The 24944-nt window shown below is 40.4% G+C and overlaps 1 protein-coding gene across 4 annotated transcripts in view; it reads right to left on the reverse strand.

The window, feature by feature from the left end:
- Positions 1-24944, reverse strand: part of L3mbtl4 (L3MBTL histone methyl-lysine binding protein 4) — a 451548-nt gene that overhangs the window by 308456 nt on the left and 118148 nt on the right. The gene's annotated exons all lie outside the window — the stretch shown is intronic.

Raw genomic sequence — 24944 nt, forward strand, 5'->3', positions numbered from 1 at the left:
GAGATAGTGAACTCACCTCACCATTGCAAAGTCAGATTTTCCTTCAGAATCAGTCATGACCATGCGGACGCTCACCAAGGTGCCTGGTGCTCACTGACAGCTGGCGCCCGGGAGAAGGTGAGCGGGTTTGGGCATTCTGGGAAATGACTTGAATGATTTGAAGGTGAATAACCTACAAACTTTTACTAATTTCCTTTCATTTTCACACAAATCTTTAATGCTGATGTCAACTGCTACAACCTGCCAAAAGGCAATGTGGTGGTAGATGACAAAAAAGCCTTGCATATTTTCTACGGCTGGACCTGGCACGTTGTCTTCTAGGAATCTGTCTTAATGAACTCACATGAGACATGCCCAAGGAGAAAACGTGGGATTTTCTGTTAGAACACCACATACCAATGAAACACTGGAGACAAACTAAAGGCCCACCAAGGTGGAAATGCTTTGTAGAAATATGTCATTTTAATAATAGACAACACAATTACCTTGTAGAGTCTATCTAGTGACAGGCAAAGGTAATGTTACTGGCATAGTGCCAAGTGGGTTGGAGGAGAGGTAGTTGAGGAAAATATAATCTGTGGCAGGTAAGATTTAGACTAAAATGAGACAAATATTAAGTAAATCTTGAATGAAATAATCTTTACGTATTCTCAAGCATGAGCACTTTCTTCCCAGGATTCCCTTAGCTTTGATTTTCTGCCTTCCAAATTTTCTAGATGAATAGTTATTTGTTGAAATTCCATAAAACTGTGATTTTTAAACAATAAAATCTAGCAAAAAAAAAAAAAAACAAAACCATTCCTTTAAATTTATATCATGGGCCCAGGCAATGCCATCTTTAAATTGTAACCACAAGAATATAAACTATTTAGTATATATGCATATATATCATTCAGAGGTTATCAGAAACAGTATTTTTATTTAATATTTAATAAAGTATTTTGAAAATTAAATATCATATTAAACATCTTAAAGGAAAAAACAGTACATAGGGTCCATTGTGTCCATTGTCATGCTAAGTAAAAGAGAAAATAAGACAGGTATAAAAAGACAAATACTGTATAATCTATGTGGAAGCAAAAGAAATTGTCAAACTCAGAAGCATTCTCTCTCTCAAATAAATATTTAAAAGTTTTATTAACTTATCTGTGTGTGAGAGAGGGAGAGAGACAGAGTAAGAGAGAGAGTATGTGTGTTATTGGCATGCCAGGGCTGAACCTGAACTCCAGATGCATGCACAGCTTTATGGATACTGGGAATTTGAACCCCAGGCTGACAAGCAAGTACCATTAACCATTGAGCCATTTCCCAAGCTCTGGAACAAGGTTTCAGTTAGGCAAAAGTAGTAAGTTTTGGCAACCTATAATATAACATGGTGACAAGAGTTATTAATCATATATTATACGCTTCAATACTACCAAAAGGAAAGATTTCTAATGACCTTACTACAAAAAATTATATGTTATCTAATAGATAAGGTTAATATGCCAAAACATCCCACTGGTCCCTATAAATAAGTGTAGTTGTCAAAAATAAAGTAAACTTAAAATTTTAAATTACTATATACATTAAAGCACTCACATATGAACACATTTATAAAGCATCTTCTATGTGCTGGGCAGCATGCACACCCATGTTCCCACAAATGTAAACACGCTCATATAGAAAAACCATTAGAATGAAAACACTAAAATATGAAAAGCAGATATGCATAGATTCATGCAAATATTCTTTTCCTATCTGTTAGGGTTTATGATTTGACAATTCTTTACAAGTATTATTGTACACACACACACACACACACACACACACACACACACACACACACACGACTTTGGAGATACTGACCAAAATGTGCTGAGTACTAATCTAACATTTATCTTGCAGCAAAACATTCCAGAAGAAGGTGCAAATGGTTAAAGGTCAGAGCTGCATCAGCACTGGCAGGGACAGGTGGTAAGTGACTCCGCTGAGCCAAACATTTGAAACCTCGCAAGACAGCAAAACAAACTGACAAAACAACACACGCAAAACCCAACAAGTGGCGGAGGCATATTTTATGCAAGCTTTTGTACATGGGGGTGCCCACCAAATGGTGCTCTAAATATTTAGACTTATGCCCACATATTAATGCTACTCTCACTTTTAGTTTGAGAAGCTTCTCTTGAGGCTGGAGAGAGATCTGAGCAATTAGAGGCAGTTATTTGTAAAACCTAATGGCCTGGGTTCAATTCTCCAGTACTCACATAAAGCCAAATGCATCTAGAGTTCATTTTACCATGGCCAGAGAAACTGGTGTGACCATGCTTTCTGCCTATCTCCCTCTCTCTCTCTCTCTATCTGTGTGTGTGTGTGTGTGTGTGTGTTTCCTCTTACATAAATAAATAAACAAATAAATAACATTTTTTAAAAGAGAAACTTCTCCTTTCAGAGTGATCACCATGGAGACTCAAAACTCATCAACTTGCTAAGAAATGACAGTGCAGTGTTTGATACTGTGCCATAACTATCATACCCTTCGAGGTTCATAGACCATTACAAAAGAGGTGACAAACAATGTAAGAGCCAAAGGATGGGAAAGGGTGCTTTGGCATGCTGTCTTGCAGACCTCACAGTGGTCCTTGTTACCTGTACAAGGCCTGTATAGCAGGAGGGAAAGATATGATGACATCAAAACAGAACAGGGACTAGTTAAAACAAGAACAGATTCAGTGAAGAGGGATAATGTGGGGAAAAGGGGGCTGCTGGGAGGGGATTACAATCAGGTTACAGTGTGTGTATGTATAGAGGTTGTCAACGAAAAGTTTTAAAAAGAAAAATAAACAAACAAAAGAAAGAGGGCTGGAAACATGTTCAGGGATTAAAGGTACTTGTTTACAAAGCCTGATGGCCTACACCTGACTCCTCAGCACCCACATAAAGCCAGACACAAAGTGGCACATGCATCTAGAGTATGTTTGCAGTGGCAAGAGGCCCTGAGGCACCTATTTTCTCTCTCTCTCTCTGCTCTCTCTTTCTCTTTCCCTCCTTCCTTGCAAATAAATAATCAAAATATTTTGAAAAAAAATTTAAAAAGAAAAATATTTTGTGAGCCTCCCACTGTTGCAAGAGTGATGTCCACGGAAACAAAAGTATATCCCTGGTCTACTAGACAAAAAAAACAAATAAATAACTCACATATACAAAAGGGAGATATTTAAGGCCATATTAATTTTTACCTAAAACATATGCAAGCTACAGTATGGTCATTGTGAAAGCATGTTAATCACCAAGTAAGACTAACAGAATTATCACAGACAGAGTCTCCTGTTGCTCAGGACAGACCCACTGTAATGTGTGTTGAGTCCACTGAGGAGCATGTGGCTCCTGGCCCATCACAGTGCCACAAGGTTGGCTGCAGCGTCTCCTGCTCACAACATGAGATGTTTTCATCTGCTGCCCAGATAAAGCAATGTGACAAACTCCAAAGACACCCTGGTAAAATTATTCAGCTTCCTGTTTTTCGCATAAGCATTTTTATTGCATTACAATTATGTGTTTTACAAAAACATTGCCAGAGAGCTGGCCCTGAAACAAATAAAGACATCACATTTTCTACAACAGCTGTGTTCTTAAAAAGACTGTGTGTAATTTCTCAATTTAATCATATTTCCAATTGTCATACACTATCTTTCCGCTGGGAGTAAAAATCATATCTAAGACCTCCTTTATGATTATGTAAGTGTGCAGAAAGTCTTTATAAATTATCATAAAAATGAATACATAATATCAGACAATGAATTAAAAATTCTGGTAAAGCAAGAGAATTCATCAACAATACAGTGCCTGCTAGGGGAATGAGAGAGTATCATTCTAGTTGGTCTGTGGTCAGACACTCCCTAACTTCATATTCCAAAGCCTCCTCTTCCCATTTCTGTCTCTCACCATATAGTTTCATAGTTCCCCCTGGTAATTATACTACCTAAAACTAAAGTGTCTTTCTTTGACTTATTTTTATTTTTGTAGACTGATTGAGACAGAGTTTCACAATATTGCCCAAACAGGCCTGGAACTGAGGTTCTACCACCTCTGTGTAATGCGTGGAATTTCAGGCATGTGCCACCATGCTCAACTGAGTTTATTTATTGTGACCTAGAATTTAAGTCTTTGTAGAAAAGTCCCATCTTTGGGTTTGCTCTTTTTCAAGCTATAGAAATGTCTTGTCATTGAAAGGATGGAAGGAATGAAAGAAGAGAAGGAGGGAGGGAAGCCTGAGAATACTACTTTTGGCCTTAAGCATAAACTCAACACATGGAAAAGTGATGCATGCCTGTAATTTAAGCACTTGGGAAATGGAAGTAGAAGGATTGGGAGTTCAAGTCCAGCCTCAGCTACATAGCAAGTTCATGGACAGTCTGAGCTACATGAGAGGCAGTCTCAAAAAAAAGAATTCTAGGATATCTGTTTAGACCAACCCAAATTTCTTATTTTTGCTGAAGAGAAGGAACCAATTACGAGGCACACTACTTCAGGCACTCATTGTAGATGCAATTTCCCACAGTGCTCTCCAGCCATGACATTATATTAGAGAATATTACATATCAATATCACTTGGTAAAACCCAAGTGCAATTTTTTTTACTGCCCTTGCTAGCTATAGTGAAATGCTTCTGTTATTCTTCTGCTAAACATTATGCAATATAGAAATTGATTTGATTATATATTATAAGTCTCTTAATCACACACAGGCTGGTGTAAAACTTCTGAGGTTATATGTTTTTGGTTTGTTCATTTGTTTTTGCCTCGGCCTCCTGAGTGGCAGGGATTATAGGTATAAACATGACAACCAACTATCATTTATTCTTTGCCACATTGAATATTATGTTATGAACTGAAATTTTTATTTCCAAAAATAATGAAGCTCTCAGAGATCATGCAGCTGGAGAAGCCTTGACGTCAACAAGTTTCCTAGCCCAAGCAAACCCCCGATATGACAGAGCCTCACTTTAGCACACAGACAACATGTGGCAGAAAGACTCACTCAATCAGTAACTTGGAAATTTAAAAGTGCCATAAATTAAATTTATAGAGATACTAACACACTCAATTATTGATGAAAACTTTTTCATAATTTCTTTTTTGTTATTTATTTGTAAGCAGAGAAAAAGGGGGAGACAGAGAGAGAGAGAGAGAGAGAGAGAGAGAGAGAGAGAGAGAATGGGTACACTAGGGCCTCTTGCCACTATAAATGGACTCCAGATGCATGTACCTCTTTGTGCATCTGGCTTTATGCAGGTACTGAGGATTTGAACCTGGGGTATCAGGTTTTGCAAGCAAGTGCCTTTAATCGCTGAGCCATCTCTCCAGCCTGATTAAAACTTCTGAAAGTCATGTTTATACAAATTTATAGCCAAAGAATTACAACAAAAGTAAGGAGTTAATATTTGTTGACCTACTTATCTTAACTCTAATATTTTATTACAGAAAAAAGAATAAATGCAGCTGGTAGCAGTGCAAATTTGAGGGAACATCTAAAAATAAAAATAATAAAATCATATTATTATTTTGTAAATATCAATTAAACGCAGTTGAGCAAAGCTTATATGCATCTCAGCATTAGACACATCTTTGATGAGATGAAGAGATCACTTAGTGCTTAAGGAAATTGCCTGAGAAGCATAAGGGCTCAGGTTACATTGCCTAGAACCCAAGTAAAGCTAGATGCACATGTTGGTGCATGTGTTTGGAGCTCATTTATGGTGGCTAGCAGCACTAGCATGTGCATTGATTTTTCTGTCTGTCTTTTGTAAGTAAGTAAGTAAATAAATAAACAAATAATAAAAGAAGAAATGTGTGTGCTTACATAGGAATAAAAACATAAGAAATGGGCTGGAGAGATGGCTTAGCGGTTAAGCACTTGCCTGTGAAGCCTAAGGACCCCGGTTCGAGGCTCGGTTCTCCAGGACCCACGTTAGCCAGATGCACAAGGGGGCGCACGCGTCTGGAGTTCGTTTGCAGAGGCTGGAAGCCCTGGTGCGCCCATTCTCTCTCTTTCTATTTGCCTCTTTCTCTCTGTGTCTGTCGCTCTCAAATAAATAAATTTAAAAACAAAAAAAACATAAGAAAACAATAAAAATGTGGATTGTTTTATTAAGGAGGTGAGAACTGCCAAGCAATGTAAGACAAAGGCTGATAGATGTGGCCAGTGGAGTATGAGTCCTTCTTATACTTAGTTTACTAGAAAATTGACAGCACACAGGGCCAACATCTCATATCCCAGGCCTAGAGTGTGGTGGTTAGAACGAGGGTATCCTCCATAGTCTTGTGTTTTTTGAATACTTGGTCTCCAGCTGGTGGCAGTGTGGGAGCTGGAGCCTTGCTGGAGGAGGAGTGTCACTGGGGGAGTGGGCGGTGCTTGAAGTTTTCTTGCCAGCTTGCCAGCGTTCAGCTAGCTCACTCTTGCTGCTTCCGACCAGCTGCCATGGCAAAATGGGATGCCCATCCCATGCTCATGCCACCCTTTCCCTGTCGTCATGAATCCTCCTCTTGAGACTGTAGGCTGAAATAAACTCTTCCCATTGGCTGCTTCTGGCTGTGGATTTTGTTACAGCAAGAAGAAGGGAAGTATGACACTGAAACAAAAGGCCAGGTCAGGAACACAGAAGGTCACTTTCATGTTGATCCCCCAGGAGTGACAGCCTACAGAGATGACACACTCACTCTGTACCAGTCACTGAACATGGGTTTGTTGAACACATGCCTTGAGAATTGTTGGCCTCTTCTTCATATTGATGATAGCAAAGGCAAGAAATTGAAAGCAAAAAATTTAGAGGGGGAAAATGTTAACAAGCCCAAGGAAAATATCAAACAGAAAGGAAGAAAGAGAGGAAGGAGGAAGGGAAGGAGGAGGGAGGAAAGAGGGAAGGATGTTGGCCACAGCAGGGCTCACTGACCAATGCAGTACTGTGAGACAATAATGACCTAGCCCAGGAGCTTAACCTCTCGGAATGTAACCACTGGAGACGAACTGACTGTGAGCACTGACTTTACGGCAGCCCTGACTAGACAAAAAATATTAAAACAAAAGAAGCATAGTCGTAGCCGGTGTCCTCTACTCACTGCCCTGCTTCCAACCTGACATGCAGGAACAGAAAACCCAGGCAAAGAGGTGAGAGAGGGGCCACACTAGGAACAGCCGGAAGGCACTGTGAACAGACCATTCACAACGGGGTCAAGGAAGACAGGATGGGAAGGCTTCAACTCTGAGCTGAGCAGTGGAGCCAGTCAGCTGCTGAGGAAAGGGATTCTAATGACGGGACCACAGAAAGCAGCTCAGCAGAATTCAAGAGAAGGAAGAGAGCACTCGTGGCTGGGATAGGCTGAAGGCCGGGCAGTGACATATTCTTAGGGGCACTGTTTATGGCCTTCCATTAGGAATACACAAGCACAGGTCAGTCACGTCCTAACTGAAAGGAGAACACAGGGATACACAGCTTTAGCCTTTCAAAATGTTCCTTTTACAGTGCGCTCAAAGTGTCTGACAGAGATAAGGGGCAACATCACACTTAGAAATGGGGTTTGCTGGGGCTGGAGAGATGTCTCAGTGGTCAAATGCACTTCCTGCACAGCTTGATGGCCTGAGGGGGGCCCAAGACTACCAGAATTTGAGTCTTCAAATCCCATGTTTCATATGACAGCAGAAACCCAATACTCGCTGGAGCCCTACAAGTCCGGGAATTAGTAAAGATACTCCAGCTCTAAAACAAAGGCTGGGCATTAGAGTGATAGAGAAGAGTACCTGATGTTCTGCTCTGGCCACTGTAGGCATGTGACCAGTCACCCCCTCCATAGGGAAGCAAATAGGGCACTATTCCAGAAACCACACACACACACACACACACACACACACACACACACACACACACCATTACACAAACAACACCATAACACAAACAAAGCAACAAAAAGGGGGGGGTGAGATTCACGCACTTAGTATGCCATAGCCCAGATCAGGCACATCTAAACCTTGAGAGGTTTTGAAGATTAGGCAAAACACTGCGTATGACTTCTTTATATGACTATGCTGTTATATGTATGCACTGACTTTTTTTAATATATTCAACTCTTCCTGTAAAATGTTCTAATGTGAAAAGCACAGGATGCTTCTTCAATGTGGACAAAGCCATAGATATCATCTAGGCCTGTGGTTCCTTTTAAACATAAAATTTCACTTCAACATCCCTCCATTTTTACCTATGAAGACATTCTATTGGAAACCTCAATACTAGATACCCCATGCACTGCTCTGGTTGCCTCATACTGACATCAAGCCTTCTGTTGGCCCCACCTCCTAGAGCCAGAGATTGAACATCAGCGGGAAGGGAGTCCCTCACTCTGGCAGCAGGAACACAGAGGACTAGGAAACCAAACAGTACTGATTAGTAGCTTTCTAAACAAAAATGAAAAATGGTAGAAGGTAAAGAATGAGTAAAATTATCACTCATGTAAATCTGAACATCCAAGTCTCAGAACAGTCCCTTTCCAACTCCTTTAGACACAAATAGAACCTTCACATAATACTTTGCTTTTCTTTGCTGAAGTGACACAGGCCAAGGCTCCATCAGAAAGTCTGTGACGCTTTGGCTGGAACGGAGCTGGAAGCCTCCCCACTGTTGACTAATGTCATCATGGTGTGGAAAGTGCTATGTAACCTGCAGGGGGAAAAAAATCATCAGCAGGCAAAATGTGACAGTTGGTGCAATGTTGGCTTATCTATGATGGGGGAAACCAAGTGCTCTCTGGATCTGAGACCTGTCCCGTGAGAAAGAATCCATGCCTACTACTGAAAACCTACTAAAAAACCCTCTGGCTGAGGAGGTGATAATCCCTGTGTGTGTGTGTGTGGGGGGGGACCTACTACTTTTTCTTGGCTTAATAGATATATTATAGCCACCAAATTATCTTTGTAGTATGTATGTTTATGCAAGTAAATTAATTCTGCTCTCACTTTTCCTTGGAGAAATTCTCTTTTCAGGTGGTGGTTACCACTGTGGAGACTCAAAAGAAGTGACAATGGAGTGTTCAGCACCAAGTGAGACATCTCTATCATATCCTGCAAGGTTCAGAGCCCTTTGTAGAGGAGGTGACAGAAAGGACTAAGAGCCAGAGAATGGAGTGGAGTGCTTTGGAATGCTGTCTTCCAGACACAAAGTGACCATTGTGATCATGATCTCACAGTAGCTGTCATTACCTACATGCATGCCCTGCATAACAGGAGAGCAAAAAGAAATGATGACATCAAAATAGAAAAAAAAAGACTAGTAGGAAAGAAAAAGGGGTTCCCTGGAGGGTAGATGTAGCAGGATGGTGGGAGGGGATTATGATCAGGGTACATTGTGTATATGTATGGGGGCTATCAATAAAACATTTGAAGAAAGCAAATCATTCGAGAAACAGCTGTCAGCAACAACCTACCAGCTTCAGAGCACAGTAATAAAGTGATTGGCCTCTTCTGTGAGAAAAGATACCATATGTTAACAGCATATCACTGCTGGGTGCAGACACCTGCAGCAGCAAGCCCCCCGCAACCCCCTGCGACCCTGACCTACAACTTCATTTTCCAAAGTCACATCTTAATAACTGTTGTGTCGCACTAGCAAGGAATTCTCTGAGCTACACCCACAACATTTTTCATCTGCCCATCATGTTCAAGAGGCTTTTCATTTCAGTCCAGTTGAATTTAAAGCTCACTCACTGCTCATGTCTGCAGGCAAAGCAGGCACTGCGTGCTGAGAGCGACACAGAACACTTGACTCTTGTGCCCACCTCGCATTTACACAGGGCTGGGGGACAGATCAATATCTCCCACAATCTGACACATCATGGTACAGCAGGATGGAAGGGTAAACACACAAGTGCTAATTTGCACTAGTTAGGAAACCAAATCAAAAGAAAAGAAGGATTAATTCTAACCAGAGGAAGCCTGCTTGGAGGCCGTTTGCTCTTTGAGACAAATAGAAATTTAGTGGGCAAACCATGGGGATTCAGCATGCGCCAAGCCAGAGACAGTGGGAAATAAAGGCCAAAGGGCTGCCTGATCAAATAACAGCATCTTGGTAGGTAGTATCATGCGCTAAGCCTACAGGAATCTACAGGCCAAGTGCTGGATAGCAGGACAAGGAATAGGAAGAATGAGGCCATGAAGGCTCTTTAAGGTCAATAGAAGGAAGTCTAACCTTCACCTCATGGTTTAAGGAATTATTTAGGACATCCTACTTTATGAAGAAATAAGTAATTTTTTGGTTCATTTTTATTTATTTATTTGAGAGTGACAGAGAAAGAGAGAAAGAGGCAGATAAAGAGAGAGAGAATGGGTGGGTCAGGGCCTCCAGCCACTGAAAATGCACTCCAGACACGTGCGCCCCCTTGTGTATCTGGCTAATGTGGGTCCTGGGGAATGAAGCCTCTAGCCAGGGTCCTTAGGCTTCATAGGCAAGCGCTTAACCACTAAGCCATCTCTCCAGCCCAGGACATCCTAATTTATGAGCGGCGGTAGGAAAGGATGGACTGAGCGAGACAGAGAAGACAAGACAGAGAATGGCAATGGGTTTAGAAAGATGAGGGTCAGTGGCATGCTCCAGGGTGGGAAGGAGACTGAGGGAAAACAGACACATTCTTTCAACATGCCATGGCCAATAAGTGCTTATTAGCAGGGTAAGTGACATAGACAGAGAAGTCAAATTAATCTGAGGATTCAGCTTGTGTCCCATGGAAGAGGTGGCCGAATGAAAGGAGTCAATATAGAATTCTGGAGACAAAAATATGCATGGTTATTTTTCCATAAGTGTTGAAGTTTAGATATGCAGAATAATCTATAATTAATGATATCCAACATAAAGCAATTCCGTATTTTTCAGAAAGTGACAACAATGGAAAGAAACAAACCAAAGCCGGACCATGAATGCCTTCCGTAGAAGAAGCCTGAGAGAACAGGAAAGCTGGGAGGAGCTCCCAGGAAGCAAGGAGTCAGGAAGCCAGGGGACACAGATGGTTCCGAAAGGGCTGAGAGGGCGGAACTGCCAAATGTCCAGGTTAAGTAAGACTCAGAATGGAGAAGCAGCTGTCCCACTTGAAGCCGTGGTGTCCCTGTGACTGTATGGAAGAGAGCTCAGCAGAGAAACATTATGATAAGTCTGACCAAGAGGTCAAATGGGTCAGAAGATATGCCGGGAATGTTGCAAAAAATGAACCGGTTTTAAGAGGCTTGCAAAAGTAAAGAAGGTAACGGTAACACATGAGGCCAGAGGGTAGCATCAAAAAAGGGCTGTCATTCTTTCCTCTAATAATTAAGAAGAATATAGGGGTAAAGTCATTTTAGCATGTCAGCTCATCAGCTGAGGGAAGCCAAGAAAGAGAAATGAAGCTCTTAGATGAGAAGGGATAAGAAGGAGAGGCAGATCAGATCAAATGTTTTAAGAACACAGGTAGTTAAAGAGTCCCTTTATAGTTTGGACCTGGTATGTGCTCAAAGGGTCATGTGTTAAAAACTTGGTCCCCACCTGATGGAGGTATTGAAAGGTGGTGGAATCTTTAATGGTAAGAAATAGTGGAAGGAATAAGGTCATTAGAGACATGCCCTTAAAGAGAATATTGGGACCTTAGCCTCCTCTCCTCTCTTTTCATATCCTCTTCTCTCTCTTGTCTTCCTTCTCTTGTCTTCCTTTCTTCTCTTTTCTTCCTTCTCTTCCCCCCCACTTCCTAGCCACCATGAGGTAAACAGCCTCTCTCAACAGCTCTACTTCACCTCACACCCAAAGTGGCCATGGACCAAAGTCGCTGAAACTATAAGCCAAAATAACACCTTCTTCCTTTTGTGTTGCTGGTGGTAGGTATTTTATGAAAAAAACAGAAAGTTAACTAAAGAATAAGCATTAACATTCAAAAGGAGATGATGAACACAATTTAAAACATGAAACACGGGAGTTTGGATGCTAGGAAAGAAGATAGAAAGAACCACACCAAACAGCTTTGCTCCTCAAAAATGCAGGAGACCATCTAACAAAGAATGAAGGCTATGGTTCATCTTCCCAAGCATAAGAAAGGGAGGGTTTGGGGATTTCTACCAGCACTGAATAGAAGGAGTGCAAAACCGTCCTGAGAGCCCCACTCATTGAACCGGTTCTGCAGAGAAGCCAGCTGCAGCAAGGGACTCTCTTCAGCAGTGCCTGGCAGTCTGGAAGAGGGAGCAGATGGCAAGGTTTGTGGACAGCTGGATGCTGATGAGTCGGGAGCAGTGACTAAGACACACTAAGCCAGAGGAACCGAGAGAACGTTTGAGGGACTCAGACTAGCCCTGTAGGCAAATGAAGTCATAAAACAACTGACAAAAAATGAAGGGTCAAAAGTTAAAAGATAGAACATTTTTGAGAAGTGATGGTGGAGTGTTCAGCAGTGAGATGTCTCTATCACACCCTGCAAGGTTCAGGGACCATTGAGAAGAGGTGGCAGAAAGAATGTAAGAACCAAGCGAAGGGGAGGAATGCTCACAGTAATGTCTTCCAGGCACAAACTGACCTTGATATGCATGCCCTCATAGGAGCTACACAAAACCTGTGTAACAGGAGGGAGAAAATGATGACATCAAAATAGAAGAGAGGCTAGTTGGAAAGAAGGGATTCAGTGGACAGCACATTTAGGAAGGGAAAAAAAGGAAGATGGTGAGAGGGATTATGGTTATGGTATATTGCTCATATTTATGGAAGTCCTAAATCTTCTAGGTTCAGGATTGCATCAGTGACAATCATGAGTGTGTGCAGTATGATCTCATTTGTTTTCCAGTTTATAGAACTCATTTGATTTTGTTACTTATTTTATTCAAAAAATTCCTGGGCTAGAGGGATAGCTTAGTGGTTAAGGTGCTTGCCTGCAAAGCCAAAGGACCTAGGTTGAATTCCCCAGGACCCATGTTAGCCAGATGCACAAGGTGATACATGCATCTGGAGTTTGTCTGCAGTGGCTGGAAGCCCTGGTGTTCCCATTCTCTCTCTCTCTCTCTCTCTCTCTGTGTGTGTGTGTGTGTGTGTGTGTGTGTGTATGTGTCTCTCTCTCTCTCTCTCTCTCTCTCTCTCTCTCCCCCTTTCTCTGTCAAATAAATAAATAAAATATTTTTTTAAATTCCCAAATGTACTTTTAATTATAGTAGACATCTCTATTTTTGAGTTGAAAAGGTCTTTATGTCTTGTTTAGTATATTGGATATTGTTTTTATAAGTACAATTTATAATATTCAATCCTACTTAACAAAAAAGGTTTTGCTAGGAACAGCTTTCTCAGTCAATAATCATTAAATACTTTGCCTTTGAATTTGTTAGTATTTAAATTATGTTAGGAGATTTTAAAATACTGAACATTGTTCATTGCTGAATATTATATCCTCCTTGGTAATAGAATATCATCCTTCTAAGATATAGCTGGGTTATATTTGCAAATATTTAATGATAATTTCATGATTGTGTTCAGTCATAATATACATTTATGTCCCAGTATTCTGATGTTTGTACTGTCATCCTTGGGCTTAACTTGTTGCTTCATAAATGAAATTTTTATCCTATTATGGGGCCTAGACAAGTTTACCCATTTTCTCTTCTTTGTTATGCATATGTATGTGTTCATGCATGTGTATGTTCATATGTATTGGCAGCGTGCATTCACTTCTGCCCACATGTGTGTGGAGGCCAGAGGACAGTGTCAGGTGTCATCTGCAGGAACACTGCCCACTTCGTCTGGGACAGGGTCTCTCACAGACCAGAAGTTGAACAAGTAGACTATATTAGATGACCATTTAGTCTCAGGTATCTTCCTGACTAAACCTTGCCAATGCTAGGATGCCACCACATCCATTACTTTACAAGGGTACTGGGGATTGAACTCAGGATCTTTTGCTTACAAGGCTTTAATTCCATATTTGCCAAGGCTATTTTTCTAGAGATGAAGTTCAATTGAACTTCAGTTGGATCTTACCTTTGGTCTTTTCTACTGATCTATTCAAATATTCAACTTTTTCTTGGATAAATTTTGTTAATTTTTAGTTTGGTAGGAAATAATAGGACCCTTTAGATGTTCAGTGTTTCTATGGAGATATATACATTATTCTTTCTTATATTTACCTTTTAAAAAAGCTTTTATATGCTATCCATTTCTTTCCTTCTTACTTAATATTGAGCTTAAGGTTGTATACAGTCTGCTTATTACTGATTTATGAGACTGGTGATAGCATTAAAAGCAACCAAGATCACAAGAGTAAAAGGAGATTTGGGGAGGAGTAAGACAACACAGGCGAAGTACAGCCAAGTGAACCCTAATTCCATCATATAGATGGGACATGATTTTGCCACAAAATAGAAGTGATTGGAATGTATCAAAATAAAAATGTAAGTTACTCAGAAAAAATAACAAAATGTGAAGAGCACCATACTTGCAATTCAGGAAAATCCTAGATTATAAATGAAACATAGAGAGTGAACAATTAATTAAAGAGTGAGCATGGAGACATAAAACCTCAAAAAGAGGCATCAGAACACAGAGAAAGGACAAATAAACAATAAGGAGAAGAAAGTAGAAAGAAAAAGAGGAGAAGAAGGAAAACAAAAATGAGAACCATCAGTACCTCGATGGGAGCTCTAACCAGATGGATAAATGTCACAAGAAAATGTTCCCCAAGTGATGGAGGGTCCCCTCAACAGCAGGAATGACCACTCCCAAGACTCACAAGGATACCCAGTTCTGTCTCTGGGAGGATAGAGATCTAAGAAGCCTTAATCTTCCTGTCTGAAGTATTCAGAGGATGCAAATGCTAGTCATCAGCAGAACATTTGTTTACACAGTTCTACCATTAAGTGATTATACACTTGGCATCTAGTAAATATGTGGGAGGCCTATAAAAATAATTCTCATCACTGAGGTACCACAAAAAGACTCCATATAATTAGGAGATTGATATTAAAATACTCTCCCATGAATTATATCCTTTAAGTTATCAAATTAACAACCATTTTATGAGAGGAATATTCCTTTCATAGAGCAATTACCAACATATTTCCTTTGACCTTTCTGTTCTATGTTTCCTAGAGACATCTAAGGTAATCTGTTAAATGTAATATTGTTAAAGTTGTTTTTGTTGCTTTCATTAATTCTATCCCTCTGAATTCAAACTTTCCTCTATTATAGATACCCCCTTGTGGTCTTCAACTAATGAACGCATATAAAATGTTAAACACATTTAAATGTTACACAAGATTTCTCTTGACACTAAAAATGATTAAAAATAACTTCTTTTCAAAATCATATCTCAGTTTCATCACTTGCTAACCTTTTCAAACATTAATCATTTGCAATGACTGTAAATGTGAAATCCATAAGATGGACATTGAATTTCAATTCACTGCAAAGGAGAGTAGTTTTAATAAATTAGGATTGTTTAAAGGAAAATATTAATGTATAAACATTTTAAAAGCTTTATAAAATTCCTGGAGAGTGCATTCAAAGCAGCTGGTGAATCCAGCTGTGGTGACATAAATAGCCTTAAGTGTGATTGACTGTCTTACTTAGTTAATCCCAACCCAGTGTAACCTTTGAGAGATGCAGCCTTGTTGGATGAGGTATGTGTCTGGGGTTGATTAATCCAGCCCATTTGCCAGTGCAACTCACTCTTGCTTCCCTTTCTCTCTGCTTCATGTAGAGATGTGACACGCTCTCTACCTGCTCTGCCATGCCTTTTTCCCATCATAATGAAGCTTCCCCTCAGAATTGTAAATCTAAAATAAAGCTTTTCCTTCTGTAAGGTGCTTCTGGTTGGCTCTTTTCTCCAAGTAATGAAAAATGTATTGGCTATATCACACTGTTTGCTCATACTGGAATTTTCCCCATGGTGAGTTTTATGACCTTCTTTTTGAAAGAGATCTACTTTGACCAGGCTTGGATAAACATGACAGGTCAACACAATGACTGTGAGGCATACAGAATAAAACACTGTACCACATGCTGAAGAACTGTGATGATGACACTATTCTCTTAAAAGACATAAGATAATTCCCATTTCTGAAGAGAAAGCCCAGAGTAATACTGTAGCTCAGACTTTGTGATAGGTAGAATACCAACCTCTCAGAGATATCCATCCTTATCTCTAGAAACTATGTATGTTACCATAAATGGAAAAAAAATAAATTTGCAGAATTAGTTAAGCTTCTTAAAACAGTCCAGGTCACAAAACTTTCTACACATACCCACACACACAACTCCAAATGCACCATGAAATCAGGGGCTATATAACTGTAATAATTTTTGTGTCCTCCAAAAAATTTACACACTATAAAATGACTTCCAATGAGTGATCTAGACGAAATTCCAAAGAACTTAAAAAAATGATAACAAACATGTTCAAATAAAATAAAATAAATAAATGAATAAATATGTTCAAAGAATTCAAAGAAGAAACAAGTCAACTCCTGTATGATTTCAAAGCTAACACAAATAAATGAACAAATAAAGGAAGCCAATTCAAGAAATAAAAAGAGAAATCAAAACAGACAGAAATAGTTTTTTTAAAAAAAAATCAAACTGAAATCATGTTGGAAATGAAAAAAAAATCTGTTAAGTCCCACAAAAAGTTCAGTTCAAAGCTTCACTCATACAATGCATCACATGGAGGAGAGACTATCTAGGCTTAAAGACAAGCACTGGAACTTTCCGCAAAGATAACGGTGATTTTTTAAAAATTTATGAACAACTATGCATGATCTATGGGACATTATGAAATGATCAAATCTACCAATCTGGGCATAGAAGGAGGAGATCTCCATGCCAAAGGCATAGAAAATATTTGCAAGAAAATTATAGAAGAAAAAGCTTCAAGTCAAGAGAGAGAGTTACCCACCCAGTTACAAGAGCATGTAGAACACCAAATAGACAAGACCAGTAAAGAAACTCCCCATATCATATTAAAATCAAAACACTAACCAAAATTAAAAAAAAAAAAGCCAGGGTGGTGCACGCCTTTAATGGAGCAATTGGGAGGCATCAGAGGTAGAAGGATCACCATGAGTTCAAGGCCACCCTGAGACTACACAATGAATTCCAGGTCCGCCTGAGCTAGAGTGAGATGTTGTGAGATGTTGCCTCAAAAAACCCAAAAGCAATCAAGCAAACAAAAAAACTCAAAATACTAAGTATACAGAACACAGAAAGTTTAGCGAAAGCCGTAAAAGAATGAAGGGGTCTGAATGCTGTATTTCAAGTTCTGCAAGAGCACATTTGCCAAACCAATCATTATAACCAGCTAAACTATCTGTTATAACTAAAGGAGAAAGAAAAACTTTCTAAGATAAAAAGCAAGGGTAAAGGAATTTATGACCACTAAGCTCAGCAAAGGATAAATGAAGGAATACTTTGAGATAAAGACAAGGATAAGCATATTCAATAGACTATAGAAAAAAATATATGATGCTGGCCAGATGTTGAGCGAATGAGGACTAAGAAAATATCAAACACTATGAAAAGACAGCATTTAATGCACACATTTCAATAAGTTTGAGTATTAATGGTATTGATTCCAGACACACAGTATCAAATTAGATTAAAAAATAAAATGCCTCCTTTTGCTGCTTCCAAGATACCTAACTGTCAGTGATATGCCTTATCTTAGGCCTAAAGGGTAGGCAGAAGTACTGCATGCAAATGAAACCAAAAAACAATGGGACATCACTAATCTAATCAATTCTGACATCATTACTTCTGAAGAAAATAGACTTCAAACCAAAACTAGTTGGCAGACATAAAAGAGGTCACTTCGTGCCAAATAAGGGAACACTACAATTCTAAACATATATGCTCCAAACACAAGTGCAATAGATATAAGCCCACAGACTAACCCCATAGTTGGTGACTTCAATACCTCACACTCATCAACAGGCAAACAGTGACAAAAAATAAACAGTTAACATTGAAGTTAAAAGCCATCACAGATCAAATAGACTTAACAGATAGCTACAGAACATTCTTCCCAAGCACTACATAAGAAAAGTGTAATTATAAAAATTTCAGGAAGATGGGTGGAACTGGAAAATATTATACTGACTGAAGTAACCCAGGCTCAGCAAGACACTGTATTTTTCTCTCGTATGTGGATTCTTGCTTTGAATGTTTAGCTTTATGTTTAAGTTAGACTGAGTGTTGATACAGGTCAGGAAGACAGAATTGGAAGTGTTGATGAGAATGGAGTAGGAAAGAGGCCTTCAGGCAGGGTAGCAAAACACATGTTATATGAAAGTAAAAGGGGAAAATACTAAAGGTAGAAAGGTTTAATTAGGTTGGGAAGAGTGGGATGGGTAGCAATAGCTAACCCAAACTAAGGATATATGAAAAATACATATAAATGGGAACATCCTACATTATAAGCTAACTAAAAGTATGTTTTTTTAAAAAAAGGTTTGACCAGAGCTATCTGCATAGATGCATAATGCTGCTCACAAAAGCATTATTAAATGAATATTAAATAAAACCCCCAGTTCCAGGTGCAGTATACCTCTCTATGAGTTGCTGCTTAGGAAGGCCCACAGAGGTTTCAAGAAATAAAATTCAGGCTATTTCCATTGTTACTGATGCCTAACATAACTAGACGGTAATATGCTCTTGTTGAAGACATCACATACTCTGGTTGTAGGACATAAAGAAACCAAGGTGGAACTAAGCTAAAACTTTCTAGTCTTTATAGCACTATGAAAACATACACAAAAATACTATGCAGTCTGCTATGGCATAAGTTATCAAGTCTTACCTGGCTTTGGATCCTGCATGCTATAATACCAAGCTGCCAAGCAAAATATGCCCACTGGCACAATAACAGCACTGCTGCTATAGGGTAGCCAAACATTTTGGGATTAGTTTTGAGGCCAGCTACATAGGCGGGAATCCATGCCTGGTCATGTAAACATGGCCAAAATTCCATGACTGGGAAGGCAGCGAGCTGGGGGAGGGGCAGCAGTTACAGGTCCTAGAGGAGAATCTACTTCCGTTGCATTGTTAAGTAGACATGTTGTCAAACTGTTATCATGCCTACCCATGGACTAGTGAGCCTTGCTCAGAGAGAGCTTCTTTTTGTAATGGGTAGTACTTAATGCATAGAAATAATAGTGGTCAAAGCCTTGGTAATTAATGGACATCTATATCACCACCTCCAGGGCCCAAAGAGCATTACGGAAGAGGGGACAAAAAGAATGAAAAAGCTGGTGGGTGGGAGGACTGCTGTGAAATGCTATCTTCTGGATATGACACGGTCATTGCACTCATGAACTCACAGTGACTGTGGTTATCCATATAATTGGATAGATTGGATATATATATATCCATATAACACTGCTTTATGGACAGAGGATAGGCTCACGAAGCCCCACCTTCCCTGAGGATCCACTGACAGTTAATGCTTGCCCGGAGAGGGTGAAATATTTTATTTGATAACATAGCCACTGGGAAGTTATCCATGCTCCCATTAATAATTCCCCATCCATGTTCATTCAAGTAACCTAATTAAACTCAGTGGGTCACACACAAAAATTTTTAATGTAAAAATAAGAGGAAGACTAGTTGGGAAAAGAAGGGCTTCTGAGCCAAGTGTGGTGGCACACACCTTTAATTCCAGCACTCGGGAGGCAGAGGTAGGAGGATCACCATGAGTTCAAGGTCAGCCTGACACTACAGAAGTCAGCCTAAGCTAGAGTGAGAGCCTACCTCAAAAAAACAAAGCAAAACACAAAAAGGGGGAGGGGGCTTCTGAAGAAGTGGGAGGAGGATAAGAGAGGGTAATGGGGGAGTGAATATAATCAAAATACCTTGTGTGCATATGTGAAATTGTCAAAAACAGAAGACAAAAGGGTTTACCACCCACATAAAATACTTGAAAAATAAAGAGTATCTTGGAGTATCCAAGTGGTCTCAATATACTCACAGGAGTCTCTAAAAGTAGAGAAGCAGCTTTTCTAGATGTGGCCAGGGGATGATGAGGCTAAAATACAACAGTCAGAAAGACAGAACCTTGCTGGCTCCTAGAAACTGAAGCAGACAAGGAATCAGACTCCTGGGTGCTTCAGAAGGAACATGGCTGGCCCACCTTCGGCGTTAGCCCTGCAGACCCCTGTCAGTCTTCTGGCCCATAGAACCACGAGGTAAACATTGCTGCCGTCTAGATGAGCTGCTAATTCTGTGACTACGGCAGCGTTGGGAAACTGAATGGTAGCACAACATGAGCAAACAGTACTGATACCTTAGGCAATTTTTAACCTTTATTAGCATACAAAACTTCACACTGACAACCTCCACCCATATACACAGTGACCGTAACCCCTCCCGCCACTGCTGTTAGCACCACCTCCCAAATCCTTATGTCACTGAACGCCTTCTTCATTCCAAAGAGTCCCTCTGCTATTTTGAGGTCATAATTTTGGGGTTTTTTTTTTGCACTCACCTCATGCATGTTATGAACACAACTATCACTTCTTGTCTGGAAGACAGTGTTCCAAAGAGCTCCTCCTCATCCTTGGCTCTTACATTCTTTCTACCATTTTGGTATTTTTCAAACAAAACTTGTGTCTGTTCTTTCCTGCCCCCTCCCTTCTCCCTCATTCCCTTTCTACCTCTGAGCCCTCCCCCCACCAGAGCCTCCTTTCTGCTGCCATGACACAGTGATTCCTGATACTTAGCAAATTGTTTAAACTCATCACCAAGAAGGTGCCAAATGCTCAATAATTGAGCAATTTGACCAAATAATCATATCCCATTTTTCTGCAAAATAAGGAGTCTGCATATCTGAAATCAGTTTAACAATAGCTATTACATAGTAAAGAGTGTGATCTGATTTGAGCAAAGATTCGGGGTACAAAATAGAGAGAAATTTATTACAGATTATGTAGACTCAGCACCAAAGACTCTTCACTAGCCCATTACTTCCGTATACAACACTCATGGTACAAACTCTCCAACTAGTATTTATTATATAGAGCCATAGAATTTCAGGGATGAAATGTACATAACAAATAAGCTGATCACTTTTTTAATATTAAAAATGTGATTTCAGGCTGGATACATGGCTCAGTGGTTGAGAAGCGTGCCTACAAAGCCTAACAACCCAAGTTCAATTCATCTGGAGCCCACTACCACTGGTTAGTAGCCCTGGCATGCCCATTTTCATTGTCTGTTTCTCTTTTATCGCTCTCTCTGCTTGAAAACAAATAAAAATATTTTCATAAAATGGGATTTCCTCCAAGACTTAGTTGTGACATAAGTGTCTTATTTCATGGACCAATTACTCTGGTAAGCCACAAATGCATGCTAATTTAAGAAACTGGTTTGAATTTCCAGGCATCCTTTCTATGTTTTAAAAACCATCAACAAAGTGCAGTTTTCTTGTCAAATTAAATACTATATTCTTGAATTCATGTTACTATTATAAAACATTAATTTTTTATTAATTTTTTTATTTGCAATGATAGAAGGGGGGTGGGAGAATTCCAAATCATGTGCCATTTTTGTTCACTTTGCTTTCCATGGTGGATATACTGGGAAATCAAACTCAGGCTGTCAGGCTTTGCAAGCAAGTGCTTTAAGCCATTTAGCCACCTCTTCAGCCCCTATATAAGGTTAATTATAACAACTATCTGAGTAAAGTAATTTTTCCTAAAATCATATGCATTGTGAAGACAACTTCAGATAATTAAAAGTACAAAGAAAATGACACAGCACAGGTCATAGCAAAATTACAATAGCATTCCTAATCTTTCCAAGCCTAGCTTTATGTAGATTGATTCTTATTTGGAACAATATTTCTACTTTAAAATTCTGATCATACAAAAATAGGCACTCTGCGAATCAGCCACACAGTGACATCCCAAGTGCCAGAGCACAGCAAGAACAGCACGAAGCATTCACCACTTCCAGGGCCCCCCTCTTTCCATCTGCCTGTTGTTCCTCCCAGACTCCAAGGGGGTCTGCCTCAGATCAACCTTGCCTCCTCTTCTTCTGTGTCATAAGTTGTCTACCCTCAGCCTTCTCTTCTGTTCTGCACGCTCCTCTAGGAAACTGCTCTGTACCTACAAGTGCAACAGCTCCCTAGGCATTTGTGGATCTCAGTTCCACATTTGCACTTGACACCCCCTCTCAACCAGCTTCTGACCTAACCCTCTCAAATGTTCCCTGGTCTTTAATCTCCATATGAATGCAGTGTAGTGCTGGCCTTCCACTCTAGCTCCAGGCTCCTAAGCCAGCCAATGATTCCCTCATTCCACTGGCAGGAGATATGGTGCCCTTCCTGCAGAAACTCTTTGGAACCTGTCTCTCTCAGATATCATTGGCACTCTAAGAGCTGAACAAGCCCACCTCAACAAGTCTTAGCAATGCGCTGATGTCTTATTTTCCCTCTCTGCCTATACCTTCTCCCTAAATCATACTTAACTCTGAACAAAGTGATGCTTGAATCACTTCATAAACTATGAGACAATGTTCAACCAGCTAAGCACAGCCTGCAAGGTGCTTGTCCTGGGAGCCCAACACCAGAGCTCAGCCAGTTAAATGATCTCACTAGTTATTAATCCAATAAAGACTTGGGATGTCTACCTACCTAGCTGGAAGAACTTAGGAAGTGCTGTGTACAGGGCTCTATGGAAGCAACAGTGAGCAGGAATGGAAAGGACACTTCTGGCATGGGGCATACAGCTGAGACAGAGTGAAACAACCATAAGGGGAAATCCCAACATGGGCATCCCTCCCCCTGTGGTGTGTGGTTCTCTGCCATCTGTGCTGGCAGTGGTTGCATGGATCATGCACTGGGTAGTAACACGTGTAACTAAAGCTGAGCCATCAGGAAGTAGAGCATCTCTGTAGGGAATCTCAGGGTGGGCAAGCTATTCCTCAGTGTGCTCTGGGTTGGCAGGTATTCTTGATGAGTTGGGTCCATCATGTGATTATGAGGATATTCTGAAAATACCTGAAGGGCAATGGGATTCCCAGACACAGAGGCAGGACAGCAAGGCTCACAGCAGGAAGCAGCCTTGGTTTGTCCATGCTGGCAGGCTTGCCCCTGCAGAGTATTGCTACTATGACTAACGTCCAGCTTGGTTGTCTCACCTAGAACTTGCTGAGTAACTCAGACTGGCCTCTAACTTGCAGTTCTCTTGCCTCTATCTGTCAAGAGCCATGATTAGAGATGTGTGCCACCACGTCTGCCTCAAGAAACGTATGTGCTCACTAAGCTCTGTGTCTGAAAGGGCCTGGGTACAATGACAGCTAGTGGCAATAAGTGAACTGAGCCCAGACCATGAAGAGGATACAGAGCTCTGTGGAGAAATGATGAATTCAAGGACTGTGACAGGGAGAGAACAAGATACACCTAAAACATCTTGTGCTGGAAAAATACAGAAATATTCAAAGAATAATAGAGATCTATCAAGAGATACCAGAAGTGGCTTAAAGGGCCATTAGCCAAACTAGGGATGATATAAGACTGAAATTAATGACAGAAGTAGGAAAAAAAAAATCCCTGAATAACATAATGAACACCGAGTCCATGGGAAATAAGTAAATAGGAACTTTTTTTTTTTTGGTTTTTTTTTTGTTTGTTTGTTTGTTTGTTTGTTTTTTTGGTTTTTCGAGGTACGGTCTTGCTCTAGCCCAGGCTGACCCTGGAATTCACTACAAAGTCTCAGGGTGGCCTCAAACTCACAGCGGTCCTCCTACCTCTGCCTCCCCTGTGCTGGGATTAAAGGCGTGTGCCACCACGTCTGGCATATTTACAACTTTGAATGACATCCTTAATCATACTCTAGTCCCAAGGAAAATTTTGTAACTCCACAGTAGAAAAACCTAACAAGACATTACTGTACCTAAGAGATCCATTATTATCAAAAACAGGACAAGCCAAAACCATGTGTCATCTGACAGGGTATAATGAATGAAAAAAGAAAATGGACAGTCACTTCCGTGACATTTCCTCAAAGGTACATGACCTGAATGTTAATCATAAAGAAATATCCAAAAATTCAAATCATTAACAGGAGCCTGGGCCTTTAGGGGAGAGAATGAGTAGAAAAGGCAGAAGGGAGGGAGAGGTTCTGATTCTAGAACTGTCCACCACAGCTCAAAGCCCTCACAAGTATCTTGCTACAAGTCAGTGCTGGGCTGTAACACTACCTTTTTTTTTTTTTTCAAAATATATCTGAACTTCAAAGACTTAGGCCTCTTTATGGATATCAGCAATATTTCCCACCAGGGACCCATAATCACAGATGGAGCCAGGGTTTAACACGGCCTTTCCAGCATTCCTCTGAGGGGTGACTGGAGGACATGAATAATCGGAAGGCTTCATGGGAAGTTTTTCTATGAGGGAAAAGGTTTAATGCAGTGCACACTTTGAACTGTCAAAGAATTCTGCATGTCCATAGACAAAGCCGTCATCAAACAGGCTTCACGCGTACAAGGCCTTGCCCTGACTCTGTGCTTTACCGAGTTTCAGTCATTGATCAGCGGTCAGGGAGAGAGTAGAAGTGCTTCTTCTCTCTGTTCCTGTCTCCATTTGCAGTCTCACTAAACTCACCCAAAAGTGGAGAAGGTCAAAGAGGAGTATATGAATCTTTTGCTCCTTGCTGGGAACAAATATTCAATCTGAAACAGTTTAGGGAAGGGAGGAGTTGATTTTAGCTTCTGCTTCTGAGGGGAAGTCAATCATGGCAGGGAAAACTTGGCATAAGCAGGCAGCTGGCATCACATCTTAGCACAGTGTGGAGGAAGCTGGCGCTTGGCTTCCTCTATTACTTTTTATACAGTCCACGACTCCAGTTCATGGAGTGGTACCACCTACAATAAAGGTGGTCTTACCACCACTTCAATTTACCCAAGAAAAACAGTATCTCACAGATGTGCACAGAGGCTA

This window comes from Jaculus jaculus, chromosome 2 (genome assembly GCF_020740685.1).
Source record: "Jaculus jaculus isolate mJacJac1 chromosome 2, mJacJac1.mat.Y.cur, whole genome shotgun sequence".
In the NCBI taxonomy this organism is placed as follows: domain Eukaryota; kingdom Metazoa; phylum Chordata; class Mammalia; order Rodentia; family Dipodidae; genus Jaculus; species Jaculus jaculus.